At 37.3% G+C, this 12,730-nt stretch overlaps 1 protein-coding gene across 1 annotated transcript in view; it reads right to left on the bottom strand.

Moving 5' to 3' along the window:
• The window catches only part of SCAMP1 (secretory carrier membrane protein 1), an 84,652-nt gene that overhangs the window by 19,323 nt on the left and 52,599 nt on the right, over positions 1 to 12,730 (bottom strand). The gene's annotated exons all lie outside the window — the stretch shown is intronic.

Consider the following 12,730-nt stretch of genomic DNA (forward strand, 5'->3'; position numbering starts at 1 on the left):
ATCCTAATAGGTATGGTATCTCATTTGGTTTTACTTTGCATTTCCCTAATAACTAATGTCGTTTCAGCACCTTTTCATGTGTTTTTTGTCATCTATATATCTTCTTTTGTGAACTGTTAAAATCTGTTTTGGAGGTTCTTAATTGGGTCACTTCCCTTATTGTTGAGTTTTGTGAGTTTGGGCATACAAGTCCTTTATTAGATATATGCTTGGCAGGATTTTCTCCCAGTCTGTGGCTTGTCTTATCATTCTCTGAAGAGTGCCTTCTAAAGAGCAGAAGTTTTGCCTTTTTATGAACTCCAGTTTATCAATTTCTTCTTTTATGGATTTTGATTTTATTGTCGTATCCAAGGAATCTTCCCAAAGCCAGGACACAAAGATGTTTCCCGTTTTCTAAAGGAGTTTTATACTTTCCAATTGTACATTTAAGTCTACGTTCCTTTGAGGTAATTTTTAAATGCAGCTCAAGGAATAAAGTTCTTTTTTTTGCAGATAAATATCCAATCGTTTCAGCATACTTTCTTAGAAAGACTATCCTTTATGCACTGCTTTACCTTTGCACCTTTTAAAAAAATCAGTAATCTACATATGAATGGGTTTATTTCTGGACACTCTATCCTGTCCCATTATTCTATTTGTCTATCTGTATGTCAATATCACACTACTATGATTACTGGAGTTCTCTAATAAGTCTTAAAATTAAGTAAAGGTAATCTTCCAAATTTGCTGTCCTTTTTCAAAGTTGTTTCGGCTACTCTAGGCTTTTACATTTCTATACACCTTTAGAATCACCTTGTTCATTTCTATAAAACCACCTACTGGGATTTTTACTGGGACTGCACCGCATCTACAGATCCATTTTAAGAGAATTCACATCATAATAAAATTGAGTCTTTCAATCCATTAACAAGGTATATCTCTCCATTTTGTATTCCTACATAGATGACCATGTGATCTGCAAAGAAAGACAGTTACACTTCTTCCTTTCTAACCTGGATGCCTTTTCTTTCTATTCTTGCCTGTTCCACTGGCCAGAACTTCCACTACAATGCTGAACAGAAGTGGTGAGAATGAACATCCTTACCTTGTTCTTGATCTCTGGCAGAAAGCTTTCAGTCTCTCACCACTAAGTATGATGTTAGCTGTTAATTATAGTTTTTCATAGATGCCCTTTGTCAAGTTGAGAAAGTTCCCTTTTATTCCAAGTTTACTGAGTGCTTTTATCATGAAAGTGATTCAGTGCTGGATTCTGTCAAATGGGTTTTCTGCATCAATTATGATCATATGGTTTTCCTATTTTAGTTTGTAATATGGTAAGTTACACTAATTTTCTAACGTTAAACCAATCTTCAATTCCTGGAACAAGCTCCACCCACTGATCATGACATAGTATCCTTTTAACCTATTGTTGGGTTTCATTTGTTTGGCAAGATTTTCAACTATCCTAAGTTTACTCCATTTGCTGTTCATCACAGTGACTATTCCAACCCCAAAACACATTTTTCAAGGCTCTTAACATTTCAATTGACTCAATCTCAGCATTAAACTGTTTCCTTTATCAGAGAGGAAAACAGAAGCCATAGGAATAAACTTCCACAACTTCCTGCTCCCTACATTGACTTTCCAAGTTTGTATACATCACCAACCTTCCACACTGCTCATCTGTGAGGAGGTGCTCTCTCTCCTTTCAAAACCAACACTTGCCTAAGTAATCGTTAGCTCATGATCCTAGTTCCTCTGCGACACCCTCCCTTCAGTACATTACTTATTCTCTCCCCTAACTTGTCCTCACCTCTTCCCAGGTTCCTCCCTTCAGTGCACAAACACACACAAATCCTTCTCATCTTCAAACAGCCCTCCTTTAACCCTATCTCCCCTGCTAAACTTTCACCTCCTCTACTCCCTCCTTCCTACTAAACACAAAAGCTTCAAGGGGTGCCCCACCACCGATTTCCTCTACCTCCCTCTTCTCATTCACGTCTCAATCCACTATAAGTTGGCTTCTCTTCACATACTCCTCCAGAGGTACTTCAAAGTCATGAGTGATCTATGAATTTCCAAATCAGATTTCTCAAGTCTCTCGTTACTTTTTTTAAATCACATTTGACACTGAAGATCGTTCTTAAACACTCTTTGACCTCGGCTTCTGCAATATTACTCACTTCTACTTCTGTCACTTCTCTGATCTAGACCGTGTATCAGTCTCGTATTTCAAGATCCACCTCCTCTACGTCACACTGTAAAAGTTTTACAGGAAAGCCCCCTAAGCAATTCTCGTATCTTCTAATGTCTGAGAACCACTCCCCACAGGATGAAGTCCACATAATGAACGTAGCACATATGTCTCTTCATAATACATACAACCTCTGCTCCAGCGGCTTTAAACTGGAAGAACACGTCTTGCCATCTCAATGCCTTTACTATACTCCGCCTAGAATACCCAACAGTCCTCCTTTCTGCCCAGCAAACATGTTAGTCAGCTTTTAACATGAGTCACCAAGTCCACTCCACACTCAAACAGAAGACAGTTAAGCTCCACCTCCTAGAAGGATTAGAATCCACATTTATTGTTTGGAAGTCCTCTGTAAGAAGATTTGTCCCTCAACTCCATTTATTCATTAATCATTTGCTTATATCAGTATGGACTCATGGAAATTTATTTTACTCTTCAGCTTAAAATTAAACACTCTCATTATTTATCTTGTTGCTCAAGCTGTCCCAGCTTTAGCCTTCTGCAATCTGTTTGCTTAAGCACTTGATCTACACTCGTCTTGTACTCTCCCCACCCCAGCTCTAGAATCACCCATTTCTCCAAGTGTAAACAAGCAGACTTTAATGGTTCATGAATGTTTTCTATATCAGATTTAAATCAAATGGTTCAATCTTTTATAGTAATTCTATTAGTAATATATTACACCAAAGTTGATATTACTTAATAAACATAAAACTTAGAAAAATTACCAACAAAAAATAAACAAGCAATAACAACCAAGTCTACAACATAAAATGCTATTTTCATTAATACCAAAAGAAACCTCATGGATGCTTCATCCCTCCAGGCTCACTAGGTAAACAAACATCACTTTTAATAATTAATTTTCTTTTACTGTTTTGAAGTAGATACTTCTAAAATATATTTCTATTTCCCTGTCCCTTTGGCAGAGAGTGAAGACTATTAGTTAATATTTTATTTTTTCTTGTTAAAAGTTTTTACTCTATTATCTGTGTACCAAGAAACCAGAATACCAAACTGGCTAAAATTATATAAGTAATATATACTCTGAATAAGGTCTTCATACATAGAATAATGTCTTAAAGGCTTCACAACAGCTATTTCAGTTACCACGAGGGATCTTTCTACTTAGTTCTAAACTCACAGATATATTCTAGAAGCTGAAATTGCCTAATAACAACCTTTAGTTAAGAAATCTATTAGAAGACACAGAATATGTTTTAAAAATTAAGCAGTCCTACTAAAAAGAAAATATTTCTAAAGTATTGCTTTCAAGTACCAACAGAGGATGTTAAAATTGGTTCACCTTCCTGTCCTATATGCACAGTTAGGACATATAAAGGTACAGTTAGTATACTAAATTGATCAAATGGAAACCTCAAAGTCTTTGAGACCTATTCTACTTTCACTCTTTAGGCAGGCTAAATCTGTTTCTCAACAGACCTTGCTTGCCTTATCTGATTAATCAAATTTTCTGTTTCTAGCCAAGGAGATGGAAAAAATCATTTCATCGTAAACTTACCATGCTAATATAAATGATTATTTTAAAATACTTCAAATTTCTCTGAAATATAAAGTCTGTATAGCACCACTGACTTAACTGTCTAGACTCTTCCCTCCAAGAGTGCACAAACCTTCCTCTATCAAATCTGTCCAAATTACTACAAACGCAAAATCAGTCAAACGCAAATTTTAAAAAGGTTGCCTTAGGGCTGGCCCAGTTGCATAGTGGTTAAGTTCGCGCACTCTGATTCGGCAGTCTGGGGTTCGCAGATTTGGATCATAGGCACAGACCTGCACACCGCTCATCAAGCCATGCTGTGGTAGCATCCCACATACAAAATAGAGGAAGATTAGCATGGATATTAGCTCAGGAACAATATTCCTCGAGCGAAAAAGGGGAGGACTGGCAGGAGATGTTAGCTTAGGGCCAATCTTCCTCACCAAAAAAATAAGAAGAAGAAGAAGAAAGAAGAATAAAAATGTTGCCTTGTTCTTAACTAGACAAGTAGTCACTGACAATATAGTTTTTTATTTCAAAATGATACAAAAAATTGAATCTGACTCTTCTGTGAAAACAATTTAAAATATGGAGTTGCAAATCCCCTATCAAAAGTCTAAACTTTATTAATGCCTCACATGCAAAAAACAGACCTACTCACAGTGCTAAAACATACATTAAGTATAAATAATTTCCCATATACCAAAAAGTGGAAAACTCTGTAAAGTGTAAATTAACGAACCTGAATACAATCACAGCATGATTGTCAAACCCATTTGAGACGCTTGAGAGAAGAGCCTGGTAAGGCTGAGGAGCTCTGAAAGGGCTAGAAGATTCCCAAAGGGAGGGCAGCACCTATGCCAGAATCAGAAAAAAGCAGGAGAAAACACATCTCCAGGGGTGCAGAAGGACTTCTACTGGCACCCATCACCAGAGGTGGTAGCTCTTATATACAGAAAGAGATTAGAAAGCAGACTGTTTAAATAATCCAGCTTGGACGTAGCCATTTTAAGCCAAAGAAGAAACAGTAGAGAAGTTAGAAATACATTTTCAATTGATTTAAGCTAAGTGGTTTTAAATTTTAATCTGTTTCACTTTACAATAAAGTATTTATGGTATTGTGAATACTTATTCATAATAAATCCACCTAAGTAATCTATTTCCTCACCTAACTAACTAAATAAATAAATAATAAAAGCTCCCCACTACTTGTCATCCTTGCTCTCCCAGGTAAAAGTCTATCGGAAACTGAAACTCAAATAAACCAGCTGTTTTTCATTTAACATTTTCAAATAATTTACTGCCAAATTACAGCACATCTTTAAAAAAAAGTTCTTCCCTAAATTATAATAAATTTCAGAAAACAGATTTATATGATCTTATAAAGTTTATTTCACATTATATATCAATATCAGAGATATTAACTACAACTACAGTTTGGGGAAGCATGGAAGACAAAGCATTTCATTATTTCAAAAGAGGTAACAGAAATTTTACATTTATCCACGATAAGGAGACACAACCTGGTGACGTCAGCAAAATGGCGGAGAGAGCAGGTTTCTTTGTCTCTCCCCCTTCGAATCTACAACTAATTGGACATTTATCAGTCAACAAAGGCTATCCACACAGCATCTCAGGACGCCTGAGAGACCTGTGTTGCTATATATCGGAAGGCAGGTGGACGGACTTCCCCTGGGGAGGAGGTGGAGATAGGTGAAAACTCTCCGACCCCCAACCCCTGGACAGCCTAGCACCTGCAAGCGACTTTCTTACAGCGGACACGTTCACAGCATCGCCACGCACCAAGGGCCGGTGTGTGCGGGTATCGGCAGAGCAACCGTGGAAACAGGTGACTACAGCCCTACCTAAAACCCCCACGATTGCCCCTAAGCCCAGGGGGAAAATCCACAGTCCTGCACCAGCGGCAGGGAAAGCTGCTACTCACCATGAGTGGAGAGGCCCCACCCAGCATTCAGAACACCGGGAGGCTCCAGGAGAGTAGGATCCCGGGCAGTGCAGCAGCCCGCCAGCCGCCTCTGACTCACGGACTCTGGCTGTGTCCCAGAGAGGGCAAGGGACACCCAGTGTGACCATGTGCGAGGGCAGGGGCGCAGTGGAGCCCCAGCCGCCCTGCTCCTTGGTCCAGGGGGAAAATCCACGGTCCTGCACCAGCGGCAGGGAAAGCCTCTACTCACCATTAGCAGAGAGGCCTTGCCCAGAAATCACAAGACTGGAAGACCCTGAGGCAGAAGTAGCAAAGATGGGTGCACTAACCACAGACTGCAGTAGATACCCATAGCTCTGTTGTGGCCCATAGTGGACAAGTGAGATCTTGCGGGCCCTGACAGTGAGAGAGCTATGAATATAGGTGATCCTGCTCCCAGCCGCTGGGAAAGCCCATAACACCACTGCAGACCAGTAGGAAGGAGCACACCTAGGTGGTCTGCAATAGTAGGCACCAGCAACCTGAGTCCCCCTTGCTATTGTCCCCACAGCTGACGAGGGACCCCAAGGACCACTGTGACTACAAGGAGGGGTCCAGGTCCAGTCAGCAACAGCTGACAGGGATCCTGCTTGGTGCAGATTAATAAACAGTTCCACCCCCGACTCCAGTAGAAGCAAGTGGAAGCAGTAACTAAACTCTATCTCTATGCAGAGGCACAAATCCACACCATCAAGTGGTATGAAAAAATATATTAAATCTCCAGAGCAGAAGGAAAATGACAAGTACCCAGAAAACAATCCCAAAGACAATGAAATCTATCACCTAAATGACAATGAATTCAAAACAGCCATCATTAAAAAACTCAACAAAGTAAAAGAGAATACAGATAGACAACTCAACGAGTTCAGGAGCTATGTCACAAAAGAGCTTCATATCATAAAGAAGAACCAATCAGAAATACTGGAGATGAAGAACACAATGGAGGAGATTAAGAAAAATCTGGACTCTCTGAACAGTAGGGTCAATAATATGGAGGACAGAATTAGCAATTTGGAGGATAGGAATATAGAAATGCTGCAGATAGAGGAGGAGAGAGAACTAAGACTAAAAAGAAATGAAGAAACTCTCTGAGAATTATCCAACTCAATTAGGAGATGCAACATAAGGATTATAGGCATCCCAGAGAGAGAAGAGAAGAAGGAGGCAGAAAGCCTGTTCAAAGAAATAATGGCTGAGAACTTTCCAAACCTGGAGAGAGAGATGGAACTCCATGTAACAGAAGCGAATAGATCTCCAAACTTTATCAATGTTAAAAGACCAACCCCAAGGCATATAGAAGTGAAGCTTGCAAAAGTCAATGACAAAGAGAAAAATACTAAGGGCAGTAAGGCAGAAGAAAATAACCTACAAAGGAACCTCCAAAAGGCTGTCAGCAGATTTCTCAGCAGATACCTTACAGGCTAGAAGAGAGTGGAATGATATATTCAAAACTATGAAGAATGAAAACTTGCAGCCAAGAATACTCTATCCAGTGAAAACATCCTTCAAATGTGATGGAGAAATAAAAACCTACCCAGATAAACAAAAGTTAAGGGAGTTCATTGCCACAAGACCTCCTCCACAAGAAACGCTCAGGAAGACCCTCATGCCTGAAAAATCAAAAAAAGGAAAGGGGCTACAAAACCCAGAGGATAGGAGATAAGTAGAAAGACAAAATCAGAAAGTTGCAGCTCTCCATCAGAACAGTTTAGCAAAAGTTAAGTATAACATTAAAGATAAAAGGAACGGAAATACCAAGAATAAACATAATCTTGTCATTTTAACCATAAACTCACAACACAACAAGGAAGAAAAAAAAAATCTGACCATAACAATCTAGAAGGAGAAGAGGAAAAGGATGTAATGTCTTAATCTAAGGAAATAAGAGGCTATCAGAAAATGGACTATCTAATCTATGATATGTCTTATACAAAGCACTTGGTAACCACTAAACAAATAACAAGAATAAAGACACAAATTACAAATAAGAAGAAAACTAATATAGAAATCTACCTACCTGAATTAGTAGTCCAAAAATCACGAGACAGGAAACAAAGGAAATGCAAAAGAACCAGAAAACAAGTGATAAAATGGCAGCGTTACGGCCCCACATTTCAATAATCACTCTAAATGTAAATGGATTGAACTCTCCAATCAAAAGACACAGAGTGGGAGGATGGATTAAAGAACAAGACCCAACAATATGCTGCCTCCAGGAAACACACCTCAGCCCCAAAGACAAACACAGACTCAGAGTGAAGGGATGGAAGACGATACTTCATGCTAATAATGAACAAAAGAAAGCAGGTGTTGCCATACTTATATAAGACAAAGTAGACTTTAAAGCAAAACAGATAAAGAAAGACAAAGAGGGGAAGTTTATAATAATAAAAGGGACACTTAACCAAGATGATATAAGACTTACAAATATATACTCACCCAACACAGGAGCACCAAAATTTGTAAAGCAACTATTAACAAAACTAAAGGGAGACATCAACAACAATACAATAATAGTAGGGGACCTCAACACCCCATTAACACCAATGGATAGATCATCCAGACAGAAAGTCAACAAGGAAATTATAGAATTAAATGAAAAACTAGACCAGATGGACCTAATAGATATATATAGAACACTCCACCCAAAAACAGCATGCTACACATTCTTCTCAAGTGCGCATGGAACATTCTCAAGGATAGACCATATCTTGGGAAACAAAGCAAGCCTCAACAAATTCAAGAGGGTTGAAATAATATCAAGCATCTTTTCTGATCATAATGCTATGAAACTAGAAATCAACTACAAGAATAAAGCTGATAAAGGGGAAAAAAATGTGGAGATTGAAAGGCCAGAAATAAAACCACACATCTGTGGACAGCTAATCTTCGACAAAGCAGCTGAGGGCATACAACGGAGAAAAGCAAGTCTCTTCAACAAACGGTGCTGGGAAAACTGGAAAGCCACATGTAAAAGAATGAAAATTGACCATTCTTTTTCACCATTCACTAAAATAATCTCAAAATGGATCAAAGACCTAAAGATTAGGTCTGAAACAATAAGTCTTCTAGAAGAGAATATAGGCAGTACACTCTTTGACATCAGTTTCAAAAGAATCTTTTCGGACACCATAACTCCTCAGATGAGGGAAACAATAGAAAGAATAAACAAATGGGACTTCATCAGACTAAAGAGCTTCTTCAAGGCAAGGGAAAACAGGATTGAAAAAGAAAAACAACCCACTAATTGGGAAAAAATATTTACAAGTTATTTATCTGACAAAGGGTTAATCTCCATAATATATAAAGAACTCACACAACTCAACAACAAAAAAATCAAACAACCCAATCAAAAAATGGGCAGGGGACATGAACAGACATTTCTCCAAAAAAGATACACGGATGGCCAATAGACACATGAAAAGATGGTCTCCATCACTAATCATCAGGGAAATGCAAATCAAAACTACACTAAGATATCACCTTACACCTGTTAGAATGGCTAAAATAACCAAAACAAAAAGTGACAAATGTTGGAGAGGTTGTGGAGAAAAAGGAACCTTCATACACTGTTGGTGGGAATGCAAACTGGTGCAGCCACTATGGAAAACAGTATGGAGATTCCTCAAAAAATTAAAAATAGAACTACCTTATGACCCAGCCATTCCACTACTGGGTATCTAACCAAAGAACTTGAAATCAGCAATTCCAAAAGTCCCATGCACCCCTATGTTCATCGCAGCATTACTTACAATAGCCAAGACGTGGAAGCAACCCAAATGCCCATCAACTGATGATTGGATAAAGAAGATATGGTATATATATACAATGGAATACTACTCAGCCATAAAAAAGATAAAATCATCCCATTCACAACAACATGGATGGATCTTGAAGGTATTATGTTAAGCGAAATAAGCCAGATAAAGATGAACTCTGTATGACTCCACTCATAGGTGGAAGTTAAACGTAGAGACAAAGAGAATTGATTGGTGGTTACCAGGGGAAAGGGGGAGGTGGGGGGAGGGCACAAAGGGTCAAGTGGTGCACCTACAACATGACTAACAATAACGTACAACTGAAATTTCACAATGTTGTAAACTATCATAATCTTAATAAAAAGCTAAAAAAGGTAAATGTAAGGTGATGGACGTGTTAACCCAATTGTGGCAAATCTTTCACAATATATACAAATATCAAATCATCAAATTGTACACTTGAAATATATTACAATTTTATGTGTCAATTATACCTCAATAAAGCTAAAAGAAAATGAAGATAAAAATCTGAGGGAATTCACTGCCATGAGACCTATACTAAAACAAGGAAAAAAGAAAAAAATAACAGACTATACAAAAAATAGAGTAGGAGCCAGTCCGGTGGCATAGTGGTTAACTTGCACGCTCCTTCTCAGCAGCATGGGGTTCACAGGTTTGGATGCCAGGTGCAGACCTACACACCACTCATCAAGTTATGCTGTGACAGCATCCCACATACAAAATAGAGGAATACTGGCACAGATGTTAGCTCAGAGACAATCTTCCTCAGGCAAAAAGAGGAAGACTGGCAACAGATGTTAGCTCAAGGCCAATCTTCCTCACCAAACAAAACAGAGTAACACTGTATTAACCTAAAAGAAGGCAAAGAGAAAAAGGTATACAACAGATATGTTTTATATAGTTAAGTAGTAGATACAAATAGAAAAGACAGCACACATAAATCTATATACAGTCATGCACCACAAAATGAAGTTTCCATAACAGACCACATCTATGACAGTGGGCCCACAAGATCAGTACCATATGGCCTAGGTGTGTAGTAGGTTATACCATCTAGGTTTGTGTAAATACATGTTTGCACAAAGACTCATTCCTCAGAATGTATCCCTGTCATTAACCGACAGATGACAATATATCAGTAATTACATTAAACATAGATAAAAAACTCCAACTAAAAGACTAGATTATCAGGCTAGATTTTTTAAAGCTTATTTTTATCTGGCAATACAAAGGACCTATAAATACCTTAGTGTAAATTTTAATTTCCTCTAGCTGATACTGGTGCACCAGAGGAGAATGGAATATAAAAGCAGCAAAAGATAATTTATAACAAATTGTTTTACGGGTCATCAAAAGTAAACGACAAAAACAAAAAAGTAAAACACTAATTCCAACTACCATTTTTTGACCAGCTATAAAGCCAAATACTTTGCATACATTATCTTCAATCCTCTTATCAACTCTGTAAATGTTATCCCCAGTTTACACTCAACAAACTGAAGCTCTGAGAGGGTGCACTGCATTTTCCTAGGAACATACAGCTTTTAAGTGGGGAAGCCAGGATTCTATCCCTTTCTCAAACTGCTTCCAATAGTTATGCTTTTTCAACAAAACACTGCCTCATTAGTAAGCAGCTAATATTTCAAAGTATTTACATAATGCTTAGTGATTTGTGGAAGCATAAAATTAAAACAAAGTTACAATCTTTTTAAAATATGTAAATGACAATTCCAAGTTTAATTCTGATACCTAATAAACTTAACTTTTTAAAAGCACATATACACTTGAAACTTCTCCAATTCTGCTTTAGATTCGGGCAATGAGATTACTTTATGAAGGACAAAGTCCTTTACGTACGTCAGTAAAAGGATCTTCTTGGTTAAAAGCTAAGAGAAGTTACATTCATATAGAAAATTATTTCATATAGTTGGAAAACTATCTTTTTCATGAACATTCTGATATTCCAATGGTGCCAGTAAATGCAGGAGTTTTTTTTCCTGATTTCAGAGAAAAATATTTATTAAAAATTTAAATCCTCAAAAAGGTAATCCAAGAAGATTAATTTAAAAACAACTGATCTTCTATTTAGAGGTAAATTACAAGGTACGATATCAATATTAAATTCCTGTGGAATTCAAACTTTTTTAGGTGTTTGAATATCACCCAATTTTTACATAAGAATTATACTAGCCAAAGTTTCAGAAATGCCTACTTTTAAATCATTTATATTATACATTTCTAGAGGGCAAGTAATATGTCTTCTTTGTATCTCCAGCCCAGTACACTGTCAGTGTTCAATGAGTGCTTAATTTAACCTTGGGGTACTTTGTATTTCCCAGCTGCTTTGCAATCATAAGTTACTTATCTTAATATTAACATCTCCCTAAAAGAATCAAGTGAACTCAATAGTGAACTTGCAAATGAAATACTAAAACAGAAACTCGGATGACACTGGAAAACCAACTTCTCATGCATAATAACTAATTTAAAAATGATTATTCCTAAACAAAGTCTACCTTTGTTACATTTTAAAATCATTAATTAACTCTTGTTAACAAATACGTGAACCTGGCCTAAAAGGCTTTGGTTACCCATTTTCTACTGACTTACATTATATGTTCAGATGCTTCTGTTTCACTTCTTAATCATCCATCAGTCTTAAAACAATACAAAACACTTACATATCCTCTGACCCCGCCTTTCTCAAAGGCAGTAATCCCTGTCAAAACCGATCTCAAATACAGCACTTATGTGAATAAATGAAGTCTATTTAAAACTCTATCTTTAATATAATCATATCTAAAATCTGGTTTGAGATTTTCATATTTAAGGGAGAAATCTGTCATCAATAAATGTTGAACAAACTTTAGCAGATCCTTCAGAAGAGACTTAACATACGCAGCAACACTTGTCAATATGGATGCAGGAAATGCCAAAGTGACACAATAAGAAAGTACATTAAAGATTTAAAATGCTGTAATTTCAATTTTACCTATAAAAAATCATTCCTCTCAGTTCCGCTCCAAACAGTGAGACCCAGATAATTAACATATTTGTGATATACTCTAAAGGGCTGAGATGCAACTAAGAAGTTAGTGTAGGGATTAATAATTCCAGAAGGAAAAATATTCCACAAAGTATTTTAATTTCAACTGGCAAAGAAGGAAAATAAAAGGAGCTGAGTGATTTCAAGTAATAAAAGGCAGAAAGCTGGCTTTCAGTAGTTTGTTTGG

Source organism: Equus quagga, chromosome 7 (genome assembly GCF_021613505.1).
Source record: "Equus quagga isolate Etosha38 chromosome 7, UCLA_HA_Equagga_1.0, whole genome shotgun sequence".
Lineage (NCBI taxonomy): Eukaryota > Metazoa > Chordata > Mammalia > Perissodactyla > Equidae > Equus > Equus quagga.